Source organism: Bos grunniens, chromosome 22, assembly GCF_055505025.1.
Source record: "Bos grunniens cultivar Pamir isolate PY7600 chromosome 22, Bosgru_T2T1.0, whole genome shotgun sequence".
In the NCBI taxonomy this organism is placed as follows: Eukaryota; Metazoa; Chordata; class Mammalia; order Artiodactyla; family Bovidae; genus Bos; species Bos grunniens.
Window position 1 is genome coordinate 56,179,039 of NC_141186.1, and position 21,051 is coordinate 56,200,089.

The 21,051-nt window shown below is 44.2% G+C and overlaps 1 long non-coding RNA gene across 1 annotated transcript; it reads right to left on the bottom strand.

The window, feature by feature from the left end:
• Window positions 1-7,805: 7,805 nt before the first annotated feature.
• Window positions 7,806-14,974, bottom strand: LOC147348675 (uncharacterized). Its single transcript, XR_015151839.1, has 2 exons — window positions 11,783-14,974; window positions 7,806-8,461 (listed from the first exon to the last, which is right to left on the bottom strand). It is a non-coding gene; the product is annotated as an uncharacterized LOC147348675 (long non-coding RNA).
• Between the last annotated feature and the right edge of the window lie 6,077 nt (window positions 14,975-21,051).

The following is a 21,051-nucleotide window of genomic DNA, read 5'->3' on the forward strand; positions in this document are numbered from 1 at the left end:
CCAGCTGACCTCAGGATGCAAATCTTAGCTGGCTCCACACCTCGTGTGGTTTCTCCACACCGTTTTTGTAGTTTTCATAAAACAATGTTAGCTGGAGCCTCCACTGTTACCAGGCCATTGTTTTCTTGCTTCAGGTGTTCCTCCAGCAGGGCCAGCAATAGAAGTGGTCCCTCTGGCTCTGGTTAAGGACAAAGCCATTGTCAAGTGCAAACCAAGGACCTACTGGGCTCGAGGCTTTTAGCATCAGCCCCAGTGACCTACAGATATCTGTCAAGGAACAACAGACTGTCAATCAGCATCCCGGGTGTTACCATAACAACTGCCTTACTATGGGGCACGTGCCCCACTGAGGTTTTCGCATGGACTAGTTATACATGTAATTTTAATCTTCACAACACCGTTGTGGAGCAGATTCTGTAACTTTCTTCTCACAGATAACGAGGTTGAGACTCAAAGAAGTTAAGAAACGTAGCCAAAGCCACAGACCTGCAAGAGGTAAAGACGGGATTCTAAACCAGGTCACCTGTGGGTTTCAAATCCTCATGATCAGATCAGATCAGATCAGTCGCTCAGTCGTGTCCGACTCTTTGCGATCCCATGAATCGCAGCACGCCAGGCCTCCCTGTCCATCACCAACTCCCAGAGTTCACTCAGACTCACATCCATCGAGTCAGTGATGCCATCCAGCCATCTCATCCTCTGTCGTCCCCTTCTCCTCCTGCCCCCAATCCCTCCCAGCAGCAGAGTCTTTTCCAGTAAGTCAACTCTTCGCATGAGGTGGCCAAAGTACTGGAGTTTCAGCTTTAGCATCATTCCTTCCAAAGAAATCCCAGGGCTGATCTCCTTCAGAATGGACTGGTTGGATCTCCTTGCAGTCCAAGGGACTCTCAAGAGTCTTCTCCAACACCACAGTTCAAAAGCATCAATTCGTCAGCGCTCAGCCTTCAGAGTCCAACTCTCACATCCATACATGACCACTGGAAAAACCATAGCCTTGACTAAACGAACCTTTGTTGGCAAAGTAATGTCTCTGCTTTGAATATGCTATCTAGGTTGGTCATAACTTTCCTTCCAAGGAGTAAGCGTCTTTTAATTTCATGGCCACAGTCACCATCTGTAGTGATTTTGGAGCCCAGAAAAATAAAGTCTGACACTGTTTCCACTGTTTCCCCATCTATTTCCCATGAAGTGGTGGGACCAGATGCCATGGTCTTCGTTTTCTGAATGTTGAGCTTTAAGCCAACTTTTTCACTCTCCACTTTCACTTTCATCAAGAGGCCCTTTAGTTCCTCTTCACTTTCTGCACAAGGGTGGTGTCATCTGCATATCTGAGGTTATTGATATTTCTCCCGGCAATCTTGATTCCAGCTTGTGTTTCTTCTAGTCCAGCGTTTCTCATGATGTACTCTGCGTATAAGTTAAATAAACAGGGTGACAATATACAGCCTTGACGAACTCCTTTTCCTATTTGGAACCAGTCTGTTGTTCCATGTCCAGTTCTAACTGTTGCTTCCTGACCTGCATACAAATTTCTCAAGAGGCAGATCAGGTGGTCTGGTATTCCCATCTCTTTCAGAATTTTCCACAGTTTATTGTGATCCGCACAGTCAAAGGCTTTGGCATAGTCAATAAGGCAGAAATAGATGTTTTTCTGGAACTTTCTTGCTTTTTCCATGATCCAGCGGATGTTGGCAATTTGATCTCTGCTTCCTCTGTCTTTTCTAAAACCAGCTTGAACATCAGGAAGTTCACGGTTCACATATTGCTGAAGCCTGGCTTGGAGAATTATACCTCACATTAAATATTCAGGATGTATGATACACACACACATACACACACACAGAAGGACACAAGCCAAGTTGAGTTACAGCTGATGTTTGATGTAAGATCATAGTTTCTTAGACATCTAAACATTTGTCAGTGATTTTGTGGTTTTCTTTCCACCTTTTGGAGTCAATAAACATTTTTGGTGCATCCAATACTTTGGTCAGCTCCTAAAAAACTCATACTGTCAGTGAATTAGGCCTGTGGTTTCCAACAAGTGAGAGATGCCATCAAATAGCAACATCATTGAAAGAACAGGGACATGCTGCTCCTGGGACATTCTTATTTTGGGAGGAGAGGAACAGGGAAAAGATCCAGTATGTTTTTAAATTAAACTTTGTAGTTTTAGATCACTGTAGGTTCCATGCAGTTGTAATAAATAAAAGAGAGAGATCTCGTGTACCTTTTACCCAGTGGTAATACCTTGCAAAACTACAGTTCAAGCTAGACGAAATAATTTTACAATTTGTATGGAGACATAAAAGATCTCTGAATAGCCAAAGCAATCTTGAGAAAGAAGTACAGAGCCGGAGGAACCTAGTTCCTTGACCTCAGACTCTACTACAAAGCTACAGTGATCAATACAGTATGCCACCGGCGCAAAAACAGAGGCATAGGTCAGTGGAATGGGACAGAAATCCCAGAAACAAACCCACAGGCCTAGGGTCAAGGAATCCATGATAAGGGAAGAAATATACAATGGAGAAAAGACAATCTCATCACTAAACGATGTTGGGAAAACTGGACATCTACAAGTAAAAGATTGAAATTAGAATATTCTCTAACCATATGCAAAAATAAACTCAAAATAGATGAAATACCCAAAAGTAAGGCCAGAGCCATAACATTTCTAGATGAAAACATAGGCAGAACACTCTTTGACATAAATCAAATTTTGACATTGACATAAAGCAATTGTTTTTGATCTGTTTTCTACAGCAAAGGATATAAAAGCAAAAAGAAACAAAGGAGACCTAATTAGATTTAAAAGCTTTTGTATAGCAAAGGAAACCATCCACAAAATGAAAAGACACTCTGCAGAATGGGAGAACATATTTGCAAATGATATGATGAATAAGGGGTTAATATCCAATATATCCCAGAGAAGGTAATGGAGGCACCCCACTCCAGTACTCTTGTCTGGAAACTCCCATGGATGGAGAAGCCTGGTGGGCTGCAGTCCATGGGGTCACTAAGAGTCAGATAGACTCAGCGACTTTACTTTCACTTTTCACTTTCCTGCATTGGAGAAGGCAATGGCAACCCACTCCAGTGTTCTTGCCTGGAGAATCCCAGGGACGGGGGAGCCTGCTGGGCTGCTGTCTATGGGGTTGCACAGAGTCAGACACGACTGAAGCGACTTGGCAGCAGCAACAGCAGCATCCAGTATATCCATATAGCTCATAGAACTCAACATCATAAAAATAAATAAATAAATAAATAAACAATCTGAGTAGAAACTGGGCAGAAGACCTAAATAGATGTTTTTCCAAAGAGGATATGCAAGTGGGTAACAGGCAAATGCAAAAGTGCTTAACACCACTCATCATTAGAGAAACTCAAATGAAAGCCACAATGGGAGATTACTGCACACAGTCAAAATAGCCATCATAAAAAAGAATACAAATAACAAATGCTGGCAAGGATGGGGAGAAAAGGGAATCCTCTTGTATACTATTACAGGGACAGCAAATTGGCGCAGTGACTATAGAAACAGTATGAATATCTCTCAGAAAACTAAAAATAGAACTATCATAAGACCCAATAATTCCACTCTTGGGTATTTACCTGAAGGAAACAAAAACACTACATTGAAAAGATATTTGCAATGTTCATAGCAGCATTGTTTACAATAGCCAAGCTATGGGAGCAACCTCAGTGTCCATCAATGAACGAATGAATAAAGAAGATGTGATAAACACACATACACATACACACCCCGGAATATTACACAGCCATAAGAAAGAATGAAATCTTGCCATCTACACCAACATGGATGGACTTGCAGGGTATTATGCTAAATGAAATAAGTCAGACAGAGAAAGACAAATACTGAATCTAAAAAATACAACAGACTAGTAAATATAGCAACACAACAGAAAAAGAAACAGATGTACAGATACAGAGAACAAATTAGTGGTTACCAGTGAGGAGAGGGAAGGGAGAAGGGGCAACATGGGGTAGGGGATTCAAAGGTATGGATTATTCTATATGGAATAAGCTACAAGGATATATTGTACAACACCAGGGGGGAAAGCCACTGTTTCATAGCAACTATCAAAGGAGTATAACCTTCAAAATTGTGAATCACTATGTTATACACCCAAAACTTATATAATATTGTACATCAACTACAGTACAATGAAAAAAATTACAGTACAATTTCCCAACCAGGATAATGAGTTGGTAGAATTCACCAATTTTAGTTCTATTCAACAAGAGTACTTAAAGCACACATACATGCTTACAATCCACTGCCATAAAATAAGCCCATTTGAAGTGTATAGTGCAATTATTTTAGTATATTCACAAAGCAGCACAGCCATCACCACTATCTGAGTCCAGAACGTTTTCATCAACCCCAAAAAGAAACTCCCTGTCCATTAGCAGCTACTTCTTCTTCTCTCAAACTCTCCTCCCAAACTTCTCCCAAACTCTATCCCCACTAAACCTAGGCCAACACTTGTCTACTTTCTGTCTCTATGGATTTACCTATTCTGAATATTTCTCAAGAAGCAGATCAGGTGGTCTGGGATTCCCATCTCTTTCAGAATTTTCCACAGTTTATTGTGATCCACACAGTCAAAGGCTTTGGCATAGTCAATAAAGCAGAAATAGATGTTTTTCTGGAACTCTCTTGCTTTTTCCATGATCCAGCGGATGTTGGCAATTTGATCTCTGCTTCCTCTGCCTTTTCTAAAACCAGCTTGAACATCAGGAAGTTCACGGTTCACATATTGCTAAAGCCTGGCTTGGACAATTTTGAGCATTACTTTACTAGCATGTGAGATGAGTGCAATTGTGCAGTAGTTTGAGCATTCTTTGGCATTGCCTTTCTTTGAGATTGGAATGAAAACTGACCTTTTCCAGTCCTGTGGCCACCGCTGAGTCTTCCAAATTTGCTGGCATATTGAGTGCAGCACTTTCACAGCATCGTCTTTCAGGATTTGGAATAGCTCAACTGGAATTCCATCATCTCAACTAGCTTTGTTCGTAGTGATGCTTTCTAAGGCCCACTTGACTTCACATTCCAGGATGTCTGGCTCTAGGTGAGTGATCACACCATCGTGATTATCTGGGTCATGAAGATCTTTTTTGTACAGTTCTTCTGTGTATTCTTGCCATCTCTTCTTAATATCTTCTGCTTCTGTTAGGTCCATACCATTTCTGTCCTTTATCGAACCCATCTTTGCATGAAATGTTCCTTTGGTATCTCTGATTTTCTTGAAGAGATCTCTAGTCTTTCCCATTCTGTTGTTTTCCACTGGACATGGAACAACAGACTGGTTCCAAATAGGAAAAGGAGTTCGTCAAGGCTGTATATTGTCACCCTATTTATTTAATTTATATGCAGAGTACATCATGAGAAACGCTGGACTGGAAGAAACACAAGCTGGAATCAAGATTGCCAGGAGAAATATCAATAACCTCAGATATGCAGATGACACCACCCTTATGGCAGAAAGTGAAGAGGAACTCAAAGGCCTCTTGATGAAAGTGAAAGTGGAGAGTGAAAAAGTTGGTTTAAAGCTCAACATTCAGAAAACGAAGATCATGGCATCCGGTCCCATCACTTCATGGGAAATAGATGGGGAAACAGTGGAAACAGTGTCAGACTTTATTTTTCTGGGCTCCAAAATCACTACAGATGGTGACTGCGGCCATGAAATTAAAAGACACTTACTCCTTGGAAGGAAAGTTATGACCAACCTAGAGAGCATATTCAAAAGCAGAGACATTACTTTGCCAACAAAGATTCGTCTAGTCAAGGCTATGGTTTTTCCTGTGGTCATGTATGGATGTGAGAGTTGGACTGTGAAGAAGGCTGAGCGCCAAAGAATTGATGCTTTTGAACTGTGGTGTTGGAGAAGACTCTTGAGAGTCCCTTGGACTGCAAGGAGATCCAACCAGTCCATTCTGAAGGAGATCAGCCCTGGGATTTCTTTGGAAGGAATGATGCTAAAGCTGAATCTCCAGTACTTTGGCCACCTCATGCGAAGAGTTGACTTACTGGAAAAGACTCTGCTGCTGGGAGGGATTGGGGGCAGGAGGAGAAGGGGACGACAGAGGATGAGATGGCTGGATGGCATCACTGACTCGATGGATGTGAGTCTCAGTGAACTCCGGGAGTTGGTGATGGACAGGGAGGCCTGGCGTGCTGCGATTCATAGGGTCGCAAAGAGTTGGACACGACTGAACAACTGATCTGATCTGATCTGATTCTGAATATTTCATACAAATGTAATCTTCTACTCTACAGCCTTTTGTGACCGGCTTCTTTCACTTAGTATAATGTTTCAAGGGTCATTCCACTCATAGCACATATTGGAATTTCATTCCTTTTTAAGGCCGTATAATATTTCTTTGTAAGGGAGACACCACACTTATCCATTTTTCAGTCGATGGACATTTATCCATTTTTCAGTCAGTGGACATTTATAGCATTTCTACTTTTTTGCTATCATGAATAATGCTGCTGTGAATATTGCTGTGTGTGTTTTTGTGCAGAGGTGTGTTTTCATCCCTCCTGAGCACATAGTCAGGAATGGGACTAGGTCATTTGGTAACTCGGTGGACTAGCAAACTCTTTTATACAGCATCTGTACCATGGTTCATTCCTACCAGAGTGTACAAGGGTTCCAATTACTCTACATCCCACCAACACTTACTACCTGTCTTTTTGATTATGGCCTTCCTAGTGGGTGTGAAGTGACTTGTAGTTTTGATTTGCCATTTCCTTAATGGTTAATGATACTGAGCATCTTTTCATGTGCTATTGGCCATTTGTATATCTTTGGGTAGAGACAAAGTACTTTTCAAAGTCCTGAAGGTACTTGATGATAAAGGAAATGTAGCAATGTGTTTACCGCATTTTGATGTTAGATTAGAAGGAAAAAATATATATATATATATTTACACACTCAGTCATTAAGACATTTTCTGGAGCACCTATGATATTGCAGCTACCAAAGATAGGAAAGAACCCTACCATCAACCATGAGAAGCGGCCTGGATAAGATGTTGCAGTCAGGTTCCTGGTGCTTTTATGGTCTGTTTCTGACTTATCATCTGGATGATTCATCTTGATTCCTGGCAGGGGCAGAAAGGCAATGCGACAGGGCCCCTGATCTCTAGCAGCTCACTGTCTTGTGGGGGAGACAAACACATAAAGACATCATTGTCATCCCATATGGTCAGCACAATGGCAGTTGTCTGTCCAAAGAGCACAGAGCAGGGAGCCATTAATTCTGCTGGGCATCCAGGAAGGGCACATAGGGGAGATGACATATGAATTGGGTGTTAAAGGCTGTCTAGAGGCCTGACAGATGGAGAAAGCACAAGCGTGTTGTAGGCTGGGCGAAGGCGTGACATCAGAGCTGATCATGTGCAGAGGCGGAGGGTGCAAATTCGAGACGGGTGGGGGTGAGAGCCTGGCTGTGTGGAGCTGCCGGAGGGAGCCTCTGTCTACACAGTGTAAATTGGGAGACTTTTTTTGTTTAAACAAAAGAATGGTGCAATCGACTCTCAGCTTTAAGAGATCAGCTGCGGTGGCGGGGGTGGGGGCAGCCTGCTAGATGACTTAAGAGGTTGGCGAAATCTCTGCAGGGTCAAATCATAAATATTTTTGGCCTTCCCAAAACATGATCTTCATCCCAGCTTCTCGACGCCACTGCTGTAGCATGAGCAGCCACAGACAATACTTAAATGTACGAGACTGGCTGTGTCCGAACACAGCTTTATTTACAAGACCAGGAGGAGCCTGTTCGTCTGGAGGGCCGTGGTTTATTGACTGCTAGATCAGACCAGGGGAAGAATGAAAGCAAGTAGACGCCTGAGTATCCAGAAGGTCTCTCGTTTGTGGTGAAAATCAAAACCAAACAAGGGGAGTATTATTTGAAGCAGAGGCTACCATCAGGGTTCCAGAAGAGATAGGTCCTCAGCACGGGCTGGGCTAGAGAGCGGAACTCTGCTTCCCACCCCAGTCCAGCCCCAACCAGCAACCAGCACAAGGCAAGGTGGAATCCCAAGACTGCCAAAGCACAGCATTGCTTCAGGCCACTGGAGTTCCCCTCCTGTCCCCTGTGTTAGCCACGTGGGACATATGGACCCTAAACCAGGGACAATCCCGACAAGGGAAGGCGGCGCCTGGATAACACGGTAGGAAGTCCTGGCAAAGCATAACCTGGTCTGGGACAGAAGGGCCTAGTCTGGGTGATTTAGAGAAGCATGTGATACAGGGCACCCCCGGGGACCCAGAGGTGGGACGCCCAGGTGGTCCTGGACCAGAGCTGGGAGCTGCACAGGAGGAAACGGCCGCACTCGGTCTCTGCTGCAGGCTTTGCAAACCAGCTTTCCATCTCGGTGTGCGAAGGTGTCAGAAGGCGGGTGGAGATGCGGAGAAGGTTTCTAAGTGACCCTAGAAAAACATGCAGGCTTTCAGAAAGCCATTTAAAAGGCTCAGCCTGGTGACGAAAACTGTCAAGCTTCTTCGGTCTTGGCTGGGATTAAGTCAACCCACGGGGTAGTAACCCGGGAATCGCACACTCAACAGCCTCTGATTGGCTGCTGGTGACATAAGAGAAGTTCAGGGAGGTGATTGGCCGGCCGGCCGGCCGCCACTGCTGAGCTGTGAACCGAGAAGGGAAACAGAAGTGCGGTGGGAGGGGGAGCACCCACCGACACCTTTTAAAGCTTAGGGCTTGTGTTTTACATAATAAAGATGGTGTTCAAGATAGTGGTGTCTTTGTATGGTCCCTAAGGTGCACCTGGGCTCCTCTGTGTTGCTTCTGCCTGCCCTGTGCCAGGTGTCTCTCTCTCTCCCTGGAGACTCGCAGGCAAGTGCCAACAGGTCTCCCTCCACCCCTCATCCCCTGCCCTCTGCCCAGACCTGCTGTCTGCAGCCCCAGGCAAGCAGCCGGCTCCCACCTGCAGCCCGGCCCGATGGCAGTGTCTCGAGCCGTGCCCTGGCGCCAGGGCAGGCAGCCTCCTTGACAAACTCTCCAAACAGAGAGAAGCCGCAGTGGGAGGAATAAACAGAATGAGATGCACAGACGTGTGGGCACAGCCTGGAGAGGAGTGTTTTCTTTAACAGACACGGTCACCGGGAACTGGGGAGCGGGGATGGGTCGCAGGTCCCCTGGGGAATCACTGCGCAGCCTCTGCCCTTGGCAGGTGGCCAGAGGAGAAGAAATTGCAGGCAACAGCTGGTGGCCTTGAGGTGCAGTAAGGGCTGCTCTCAAAGGCGCTGGGTTTGTAGAAGGGACCCGCGCAGTGTGGTGGGGAAGCAGCTGAGGTCGGGATTCTACACCTGATGAGCTGCGAACTTGCTGTGTGACCGTGGGGCTCCTCTCTGAGTCTCTGTTGCTTCCTTTGGCAGGGGCAGGGTGGGGGGCGGCAGCAGTTGGGGGATACAATTCATTCTCCTCGAGGCCTTTTCCAGCTCAGCCTTTCCCTCCTAAAGGAACACTGGTGTTCCAGGAGCTGAACAAAGTGTTCTGGTGCCAAGAGTATTAACAATACCTGGCATTTGTTAAGCCTTATAGTATGGAGCAGGTGCTGTGCTGGGGGCTTTACAAACACTAACGCTAAACTGGAAAATAATCCTGCCAAGAAGGTATTATCTCCATCTCAAAGAAGAGGAAGTGGGTTCCAAGAGATTGACTAACTTGCCCACTGTCCCAATAGCGAATACTCTTGATTTAAACCCAGGTCTTTCTGACTGCAAAGTCCCCCAAATATAATATTTTTTTCTTTCTGATTTGCTAATTAAAAAGCTGCTGCAGCTAAGTCGCTCCACTCGTGTCCGACTCTGTGCGACCCCAGAGACGGCAGCACACCAGGCTAATGACTAGTAATTTAGTCAATTTTAAGTTTTTCTCCCTACATTTTTCTTTGCTGATTACTATCAAATACTAGCAGAGCATCCAAACCTCTTGGCAAATGAATACCGAAAATGAAATGAACGCAGTGGAGACTCTTGGAAGAAGAGTCTGGGGAAACTTGTCTGGAGCCTCAGCAGCTCGTCTCCTCCGTGAGCCAGTCTGCTTGAGGCTGTGGTTTGGTTGTTTCACATAAGTGTGCATGTTCAATCAAGCAGAATGTTTCTGGCCCAACTACATGTGAAGTTCATTGGTGTACTCTGAGTTCAACCATGGTTCTTATGAGACATAGAAATGCAGGTGTTTCATCACCTCCTGCAAAGGAAGCTGACTTCCAGGTGCTCTGTCACTGAAAACAGCTTTGAGCACCCTGGTTCTGACTCCATGAAGGCTCAACTTACAGGCAGGAACACTTTCTGGACGAACAGAGCGCAGGAGAGTTCTCTCAGCACCTTAGAAATCCCAGCCAGGGGAGGTGTCTGTTTCTCTTCCCTGGGAGTCAGAGGATGTTCCTTCCCTTTAAATGTGTACCTGGAAAGTTCTCCATCAAACCAGGCTGATACAGGCCGGCCCTCCACCAACAATGACTGCAGTCATTGAATTCCAGGGTGGTTGTTGACCAGCTGGCCGGGAGGACACAAGATGGACTAGCTGGGCCATGGACAGAGTGGGGCGGGCACCTGCCGTGAAGGGACTACACGCCACTGGCCCAGGGGATGGAGCCTGTGACCTCCTGACTCCCACAGCTGCCCGTGGACCCCACCTCTCTCTTTTTGAGGTTCAGGCCATGAGCCAGAACACTTTTCTTCTTGCTGTCTCTGAACGACCTCCGACATTCAACATCAGGATCACAATTTCTGCCACCATCCTGGCGTTTTCTGCCATCAATGTATACAACTTACTCTTCAATTATGTTTTTCAGGCAGCATTGCCATTTCAGCAAGGTGGCCAGGATCTGGCCTTTCTGTGGTCCCGTCTCCACTCTATAAACTGCTACAGATTTTAAGAGATGTGTGAGCTAAGTCATTTCAGTCATGTCAGACTCTGTGTGACCTCCATGGACTGCAGCCGGTCAGACTCCTCTGTTCATGGGATTCTCCAGGCAAGAATACTGGAGTGGGGTGCCACTTCCTTCTCCAGAGGATCTTCCTGACCGAGGGATCGAACCCATGTCTCATGTCTCCTGCACTGGCAGGCGGGTTCTTTAGATGTTGTGCTGAGACACTTTAAAACAAAGTCAAGCCAGTGTGCTGGTGTAAGTAACTTAATTCATATCCAGATGTCTTTACTCAACTCTTACTGACAGCGAGGTGTTACTATGCACATTATCCCCCTGGATCCCAAAGGTAACCATTTGAACTTTTACTTTTTTATTTTTGGTCTGTCTAGCTCTAAGAAGGCTTTTGTTGTTGCTGTTCCAGCTGCTAAGTCATGTCCAACTCTTTGCTAACTGCAGCATGCCAGGCTTCCCTGTCCCTCACTCTCTCCCAGAGTTTGCTCAAGTTCATGTCCATTGAACTGGTGATACTATCCAACCATCTCATTCTGTCACCCCTTTCCCCCCTGCCCTCAATCTCTCCCAGCATCAAAGTCTTTTCCAATGACTCGGCTCTTCGCATCAGATGGCCAAAGTGTTGGAGCTGCTGGGTTTGGGTGTCTCCAAAACAGCAGCTGAGGTGCTGCTATGTGATGTCAGGATTAATATCACCGCAGTTTCACAGATTAAAAAACAGCAACAACGCTGAGACTTAGAATAAATGTTGGCCCCAGGGCCACATAGCAACTGGCAAAATGGAAACTTGAACTTAAATCTAAGAGGTATAAAGAACAGAGTGCAAAGGGGGAATATTAACACTCACCTGGCAGGATTACTGCAGGGCAAACGATGTAGCTTATGTGACGTGCAGGGGCAGGAGAGCAGCAGGTACTTAAGCAGTGCTGTCTTCTTTCTTCTCCCATCTTCAGATGCTGAGCTCTTTCCATGACACCACCCTGCCTCCTCATCACTGCAGCGCACCAGAGAGATGTTATACATCAGCTTTACGCCACCACAGTCAGGTAATTTGAGCCTCATGATGACCCTTGCAAAGTAGGCATTATCCCTATTTCCTAGAAGAGGAAACCCAACTTTTTAGAGGATAAAGGATCTCCTGGGGCCAGTTAGCTGAAAAGAAGGAGGGGTGGGATTTGAGTCTAGGTTTGATGACCACCCAGAGGTCACGTCTTTCCTGTTAAGCCACACGGTCACTTTCAGTCAATAATTAAGCTTCTGATAGCAATAGGCATAGAAAGTGTAGGTATTTTCTTTAGATGAAAACTAAAAGTGTTAGTCACTCAGTTGTGTTCAACTCTTTGTGACCCCATGGACTGTAGCTCGCCAGGCTCCTCTGTCCACAGGATTTCCCACACAAGAATACTGGAGTGGGTTTCCATTTCCTCCTCCGGGGGATCTTCCCGACCCAGGGATCGAACCTGCGTCTCCTATATGGCAGGCAGATTCTTTACAGTCCAAGTCACTAGGGAAGCTCCTTTCTTTAGATAAGTTAATACTATGTGGAAATATCATTTGGAAACTGGAAAGCAGAAATGCTTTCTCTTCTGTGAGTAAAAAGGAAAGAAACTGAGAAGAGCGGTGGCTACATAATTGTATGTACGTACTTAATTGCAGAAAATAATCCTGTAGCTTAAGGTTCACATGAAAACCTGAGGGAAACATCATAAAAATATTTTTTTAAAAAGCATAAAAATATTCTGATGGAAACATCATAAAATATGCTTACTGCATATTTTAAAAATAAAAGTATTTTACATTTAGAAATGAGTTAAACATTTAGAAAACTCTCATTCTTTCACTGGAAAAAAATCTGCTTTTTTTGGTCTTGAATAAAAATATCTGGAAAACATATGTTTGCTGTTCTAGTTAAATAAAACCACTGACAGCTCTACATTTGTGCTGGCTGTGGCTGTGCTCCTAATAAAAATAGTGAAAATATTACCCCAATCCCCTCTCTCACCTGCTCAATTGGAAAATAGGTCACCTCCCAGGGAATTCAGTTACGTACTTCGATTAGCTTCAGGTTCTGGAAGAGCTCCAAGGTTTGAAAAACAAACGGTTTTCAGCATCTGGTCCTCCCAAATAGGAAACCTTAAAATTATGTTTGAGGTATGAAGGATGCATAAAAAGGTGGTGTCAAGCAACTAGAGTGTGGTTACAAAAGAAACTGAAATGGAGTCTCCTGTACTAGGGATCGAATCAAGTCTAAATAAATATTTAGCTCACAATATAAATGCATTTGGTTAAAAATTTCAGTCAAGGTTTTTGGGCTAAAACATAGATTGGACCCTACTCATTTGGTTTCCATCAATTTTTCAATATGAAATTATGTAATTAGCCAAGGAACAGGGGAGGATCAAAACCTCAAATCCCACAGGGCTAGGCAGGTGATCTAAACCAGAGAGACTTGGCTGTGAGCAGTCAACCATCAGATGGGAGATGAGAGTTCCCTCATGTGCAAATGAGGATGATATACACCTCACGGCACTGTTATGAGGCTTAAGTTAGACAATGCCCATGAAAAAGCTTTCAGAGATGTGTTTATAGCTGTTAAGCCTCTGCACAAAGACTAGCCATCGTGTTTGGATGATCTTTACCCAATTGCTTTCCTTGAATGACATCACAATGCCCCAGTAAGCTACTCTTTCTTTCACACACTTGATGTACCCACAATCTCTCTTCTTTCCCATCTGTGATGAAGCTGATCAACAAAATGGCACAGCAACATCTGAAAGAGGGAATTAAGGCAAGGAGGGGTGTTCCCGCTTCATCCTTTTGCTCAACAAACTGTTCTGAGGGCTTCCTACGAGCAAGGCATGGGTGACTAGAGGAAATGAGTAGCATTCTTACTGGCCATCCCATGAAGAGAGAACAGCCTTCATCCCAATTCAGAAAAAAACTAGGGTGTGCCAGCCAAGGTGTCCAAAATATTACCATCTCAATATACAATAAATATTAATCAATATGAGACATTCTACATTCTTTTTTTTTTCCACAATAAATCTTTCAAATCTGGCATGAATTCTACACTCACATCACATCTCACTTTGGAGCAGACAAACGTCAAGGGCACTATGCCCCCATGTCTAGTGGACACAAGGCTGAGTTGCACATGCCTGTGAGATCTTTGGAGAAAAGTGCTAAAGAGATGTGTTAAAAGTATAGACAGTGGATATTTGAATGTCTGTCCTGTATTACGGGGGCTCTGAGGTTTTATAGTGGAAATGGAGAAGCCAGCACCATTCAGATCTCTCTTCAGAAACATCCCTCCAGTGGGAATGCAAACTAGTACAGCCACTATGGAGAACAGTGTGGAGATTCCTTAAAAAACTGGAAATAGAACTGCCATATGACCCAGCAATCCCACTGCTGGGCATACACACCGAGGAAACCAGAATTGAAAGAGACATGTGTACCCCAGTGTTCACTGCAGCACTGTCTACAATAGCTAGGACATGGAAGCAACCTAGATGTCCATCAGCAGATGAATGGATGAGCAAGCTGTGGCACATATACACAATGGAGTATTACTCAGCTATTAAAACCACCACATTTGAATCAGTTCTAATGAGCTGGATGAAACTGAAACCTATTATACTGAATGAAGTAAGTCAGAAAGAAAAACACCAATACAGTATATTAACACATATATATGGAATTTAGAAAGATGGCAATGACGACCCTATATGCGAGACAGCAAAAGAGACACAGATATAAAGAACAGACTTTTGGACTCTGTGGGAGTAGGTGAGGGTGGGATGATTTGAGAGAAGAGCATTGAAACACATATATTACCATATGTGAAATAGATCACCAGTCCAAGTTTGATGCATGAAACAGGGTGTACCGGGTGCACTGGGAAAACGCAGAAGGGTGGGATGGGGAAGGAGGTGGAGGGGGGTTCGGGATGGGGGACACATGTACACCTGTGGCTGATTCCTGTCAATGTATGGCAAAAACCACCACAATACTGTAATTAGCTTCCAAAAAGAAAAAAAAGAAACCTCCCTTCAACTGTCAGAACCGCTGACTGTTCCCGGCTGAGGCTTCCTGTTGGACCTGCCATGGGGGAGCACTCTGCAAGGCCACCCGGTCGCAGAGCACCGCTGGAGGACCAGCTGAGGCCTCTACTGTGGCTGTGTCCCAGCCCGGCTTCTCCCTCTGCCTGCCCCCGCTGCCCCCGCTTCCTTCCAGGGGGTGTCCCTGACAGCAGCCCCACCTCCACCTCCTGCAGGCTGATCCCCTTCTCTGGGTCTGTTCCCCAGGGCACCACCCCCCACCCCCAGGGCTTACATCCCCAGTGTGATGTCCTCCTTCTCCACAGAGGCAGCTGCATCCACAGACCGTCTGTTGTACTGGCCCGAGGACTGGAGGTCTGGGGGCCTCTAGCCGGATGATTATCTGTGGCAAAGGAGGAAAATACGTCGTCCCTGCAAATTCTCTCTTAAAAGTCCCTCTAGTCTCAGGAATCATATTGGCTTCTCCAGCTTCTGCAAGAGATCTGAGAAACCCGGCTCTCAGTCTACGACTGTGGTAAGACCGGATGTCGCTGGATGTCACGACGGGCCATTGTATTAGTCTTGCTTCCTCATGTGGTGAGATGTGTAGGCACTCAACTCAAAGGTCCCAGCAGCCTCTCTGATGACAACACAGGCTCCGGGACAGGCTGAAGAATCCTATCTTCCAGCAGATGGCTGGAAGCGGTATAGTTTGTCATATCCAGGCACTTCTTGTCATCACACTGGAGGGCAAGCAAATGGAACAGACCCCTTTTGAGTTGTCTCTGTGTCCTAAAATCTGGCTTGCTTGGCTTAGAGGTGAGAGGCATCTCTGGTTTGAGACCCTCAAACAAATCTCTAAATTCTCAGGCGAAAAAAAGAAAGCCAAAGTCCTATTTTCTGTCAACTCCTTAACTCTTCCGGTCTTTCTGTCCTATCTCCCTTGTTTCTCTTCGTAACCCCCACCATTCCTCTGAGGCTATCTCAAGGGCCTTCTCTTGAGACCGATCTTTCATTTTTAAAAGCTTTATTGAGATATAATTCACATACCATAGAATTCACTGTTTAATGAACTTAAACCATTGAATTTAAGTATAATTCAATGGTTTTTAGTATATTCAGAGTTGTGCAACCATAACCACCATCAATTTTAGAACATTTTGGGTTTTTTTTTAAGTTTTATTCATTTGGCTGCACTGGGTCTTAGTTGTGGCGCTTGGGATCGCTGATCTTCATTGCGGGATCTTTAGTTGTGGCATGTGGGATCTTAGCTCCCTATCCGAGGGTTGAACCCAGGCCCCTGCATTGAGAGCATGGAGTCTTAGCCACTGGACCACCAGGGAAGTCCCTAGAACATTTTCAATAACTCCAAAACAAACCTCTCACCTCTTAGCTGTCACTGCCAAATCCCCTCCCTCCCCAACAACCCACCTCCAGCCCCAGATAACTTACCCACTTCCGTCTCTATACATTTGTTAACCTTCAGTTCAGTTCAGTCTCTCAGTCATGTCCAACTCTGTGCGACCCCATTAATCGCAGCATGCCAGGCCTCCCTGTCCATCACCAACTCCCAGAGTCCACCCAAACCCATGTCCATTGAGTTGGTGATGCCATCCAACCATCTCATCCTCTGTCGTCCCCTTCTCCTTCGGCCTTCAATCTTTCCCAGCATCAGGGTCTTTTCAAATGAGTCAACTCTTCTCATCAGGTGGCCAAAGTATTAGAGTTTCAGCTTCAACATCAGTCCTTCCAATGAACACCCACGACTGATCTCCTTTAGGATGGACTGGTTGGATCTCCTTGCAGTCCAAGGGACTCTCAAGAGTCTTTTTTAACACCACAGCTCAAAAGCATCAATTCTTTGGCACTCAGATTTCTTTTTAGTCCATCTCTCGCATCCATACATGACCGCTGGAAAAACCATAGCCTTGACTAGATGGACCTTTGTTGACAAAATAATGTCTCTGCTTTTTAATATGCTGTCTAGGTTGGTCATAGCTTTTCTTCCAAGGAGTAAGCATCTTTTATATATTATATGATATATACAATTATAATATTATATATATCTATATTTATATTTAATATATTTATAAATTATATATTATAATATATAACATATTATGTTATATATTATATTACATATAATATATAAATTACAATTATAATATATTATATATTACATACATTATACCAGAGAAGGCAATGGCAACCCACTCCAGTACTCTTGCCTGGAAAATCCCATGGATGGAGGGGCCTGGTGGGCTGCAGTCCATGGGGCCACTAGGAGTTGGATACGACTGAGAGACTTCACTTTCACTTTTCACTTTCATGCACTGGAGAAGGAAATGGCAACCCACTCCAGTGTTCTTGCCTGGAGAATCCCAGGGATGGGGGAGCCTGGTGGGCTGCCATCTATGGGGTCACACAGAGTCAGACACGACTGAAGCGACCTAGCAGCAGCAGCAGCATATACATTATATACTATAATATATATTATATAATTATTATATATTAATATATAAATATAAATATATAATATATTAAAATATATTAAATACTATATAATTATATGATATATTATATAGTATATTAATATATTTTATATTATATATACATAACACACATATATTTTTATATATTTATACATTATATTTAATATATATTATATATAACATATATATTATATAAATATTTATAAAGAATATATTATAAATATAAAAATAATACATAAATATTATATAATATAAATAATATATAGCTAAATATACTATAAAATATATAAATATATATAATTTTATACAAATATATAAATTTTTATATAATTTTATATAAATATATATTAATATGCTACTGCTAAGTCTGCTGCTAAGTTGCTTCAGTCATGTCCGAATCCGTGCGACCCTATAGACGGAAGCCCACCAGGCTCCCCTGTCCCTGGGATTCTCCAGGCAACAACACTGGAGTGGGTTGCCATTTCCTTCTCCAGTGCATGTAAGTGAAAAGTAAAAGTGAAGTTGCTCAGTCATGTCCAATTCAGCGACCCCATGGACTGCAGCCTACCAGGCTCCTCCATCCACGGGATTTTCCAGGCAAGGATACTGGATGGGTTGCCAGTTTCCTCCACCTTAGAGGGTATAAAATGGTATCTCATTGTGGTTTGATATGCCTTTTCCTGATGACTAATGATGTTGAGCATTTCTTCATGTGCTTGTTGGCTGTTTATCTTCTTTGGAGAAATATGTATTCAGATCCTTTGCCCATTCATTTATTTTAAAATATATTTATTTGGCTGTGTCAGGTCTTATTTGCAGTGTGTGGGATCCTCGTTGAGTCATGTGGGGCTCCGTGCAAGCTTAGCTCTTTTGTGGCATGTGGGATCCCAGTTCCCGGATCAGGGATCAAACCTGTGTCTTCTGCGTTATCAGGTGTATTCTTAACCACTGGACCACCAGCGAAGTCCCTATTTTAAAATATGGTTGTCTTCTCACTATTGATTTAGATACTTCTTTATATATCTTGGATATAAGGGTCTTCTCCAATATATGATTTGCAAATATTTCCTCCCATTCTGTGGGTTGTCTTTTCAGTTTCCTGATGGTGTCCTTTGAAACACAGAAGTTTTAAATTTTGATGATGTCTAGTAATTTTTTTTCCTTTTCTTGCTTGTGCTTTTGGTGTCATGTCTAAGAAACGATTGATTTAACCCAAGAGTGTAAGGATTTACTCATGTTTTCTTCTAAGAGTTGTATGGTTCTAGCTATTATCTTCAGGCTTCGATTCATCTTAGTTAGGTTTGGTATAATGTGAGGTAAGGATTCAGTTTCTTTAATCTTTGTTGACTCTCCCAGTTGAATGTGGCCTTTCCCCCTTTATCAGTCAGGATAGGCTAGGTTATATTCCAGTAACAAGTGGAATATATTGCAAATTCCCAAGTCTCAGAGGCTACAGCCACCAATGTTTGCTTCTACTCACGCTGAGAGTGCACCATGTGTCAGCTATGACCCTGCTCTACGACTTCTTCACTCTGGGACCCAGGCTGATGGTGATGCCTCTCCCTGAAACACTGCCAGAGCCGTGGCGGGGGAAGTGAGACAGAAACTCCTTCTTAAGTTTCCATTCAGAAGTCACATGTGTGTCTTCCATTCTCACTTCATTGGCCAAAACAAGTCATAAGACCAAAGTGTGATGTCTACGGGGGCAGACACTGCAAGGAGGAAACACTGATCATTCAGATGAATGGGGATACATTTAACACTTCATCATCCTCTGCATGATTTGCTGCCTTGTTCTCCTGGTTTTCCTCCCAAACACAGCATGCTCAGACCTGAATTTATCACCAGCTTCATGCCACCCCCAAATCTGCCCCTCTTTCTGAACCCCCGACTTGGTAACCAGCACCCCATTCTCCTGGTTGCCCCAGTCAGAACTTTGACACCACCTTCTCCATATTCAACCAACATGTTGTACTGAGTCTACTTCCTAAACATCAGTTGAACTTGTCCCTCTGGGTCCACTCTTGGTGACTGTACCCCAGACCACCACTGCCTCCCCACTGGATGATCAGAGTCCTGTCCCTTCTAATCCACTCTCCATGTTGATGCCATAATCATTTTCAAAAAATGTAAACCCAGCCTTCTATTCTCCAGCTCAAAATCCCTGCTGGCTCTCCATTGCTCTAGTGTGTGTGAGCACATGCTAAGTCGCTTCAGTTGTGTCTGACTCTTTATGACCCTGTAGACTGTAGCCCTCCAGGCTCCTCTGTCCATGGGATTCTCCAGGCAAGAATACTAGATGGATAGCCATGCCCTCCTCCAGGGGATCTTCCCAGTACAGGGATTGAACCTGCGTCCATCTCCTGCACTGGCAGGTTCTTTGCCGCTAGCGCCACCGGGGAAGACCTCATTGCTCTGGGGATACTGATTAATACACTAAAAGGCCCGATAAGACCCTTCAATATGTGGCTTCAGTTCTCTCTCCAGTCTTACTTTTGCACGGAATCTGCCTGGCACTTTACTGCTCTTGAGCTAACTTTAGTTCCCCAAAGGCATGGTGGTGACTTCACTCAGGGCTTTTATCCCCATGTGTGTGATACTGTTCCTCCTCTTCTGGTTAACTCATACTTGTTCTTAAAGTAACAGGCTGGATATCACTTGCTCCCTCCTTCAGACGAGGTGATCGCTAAGTGATGGGGAGATGGTTTGGCTAAGAGGTTAACAGGGAGGGTTCTGGAACCTGACAAACCAGTTTTGAACCCTGGCTATGATCTGCAAGCTGTGAAACTGAGTGAGGCATCACTTCCCTGGGCCTCCATGTCCACAGGCATAAAATAGGGGATAATAAGAGTCTCTATTACATAAGGCTGTGGGAAGGATTAAATGAATAAACGCAGAGTGCTGAGGACAGCACCTGACACACTGTGAGCACTCAACAAAAACGTGCCTTTACTTTTATGTATCTTCACAGCAGCCTATAGTGACTCCTATAACTTAGCATTTATCAGACAAATGTAATTCCCAATTTATTGACCTACTTCTCTGCATTGTAAGATCCTAAGAGTTGGAACAATGCCTTATTGTCCTGTCAGTTCAATTCAGTCGCTTACTCTTTGCGACCCCATGGACTGCAGCATTCCAGGCTTCCCCATCTATCACCAACTCCCAGAGCTTGCTCAAACTCACGTCCATTGAATCAGTGATGCCATCCAACCATCTTACCCTCTGTTGTCCCCTCCTCCTCCTGTTTTCAATCTTTCCCAGCATCAGGGTCTGTTCGAATGAGTCAGCTCTTCGAATCAGGTGGCCAAATTATTGGAGCCTCAGCTTCAGCATCAGTTCTTCCGGTTAATATTCAGTGTTGACTTCCTTTAGGATTGACTGGTTTCATCTCCTTGCAGTCCAAGGGACTCTCAAGAGTCTTCTCTAACACCACAGTTCAAAAGCATCAATTCTTCAGCGCTCAGCTTTCTTTATGGTTCAACTCTTACATTCCTACATGACTACTAGAAAAACCATAGCATTGACTAGATGGACCTTTGTCAGCAAAGCAATGTCTCTGCTTTTTAATATGCAGTCTAGGC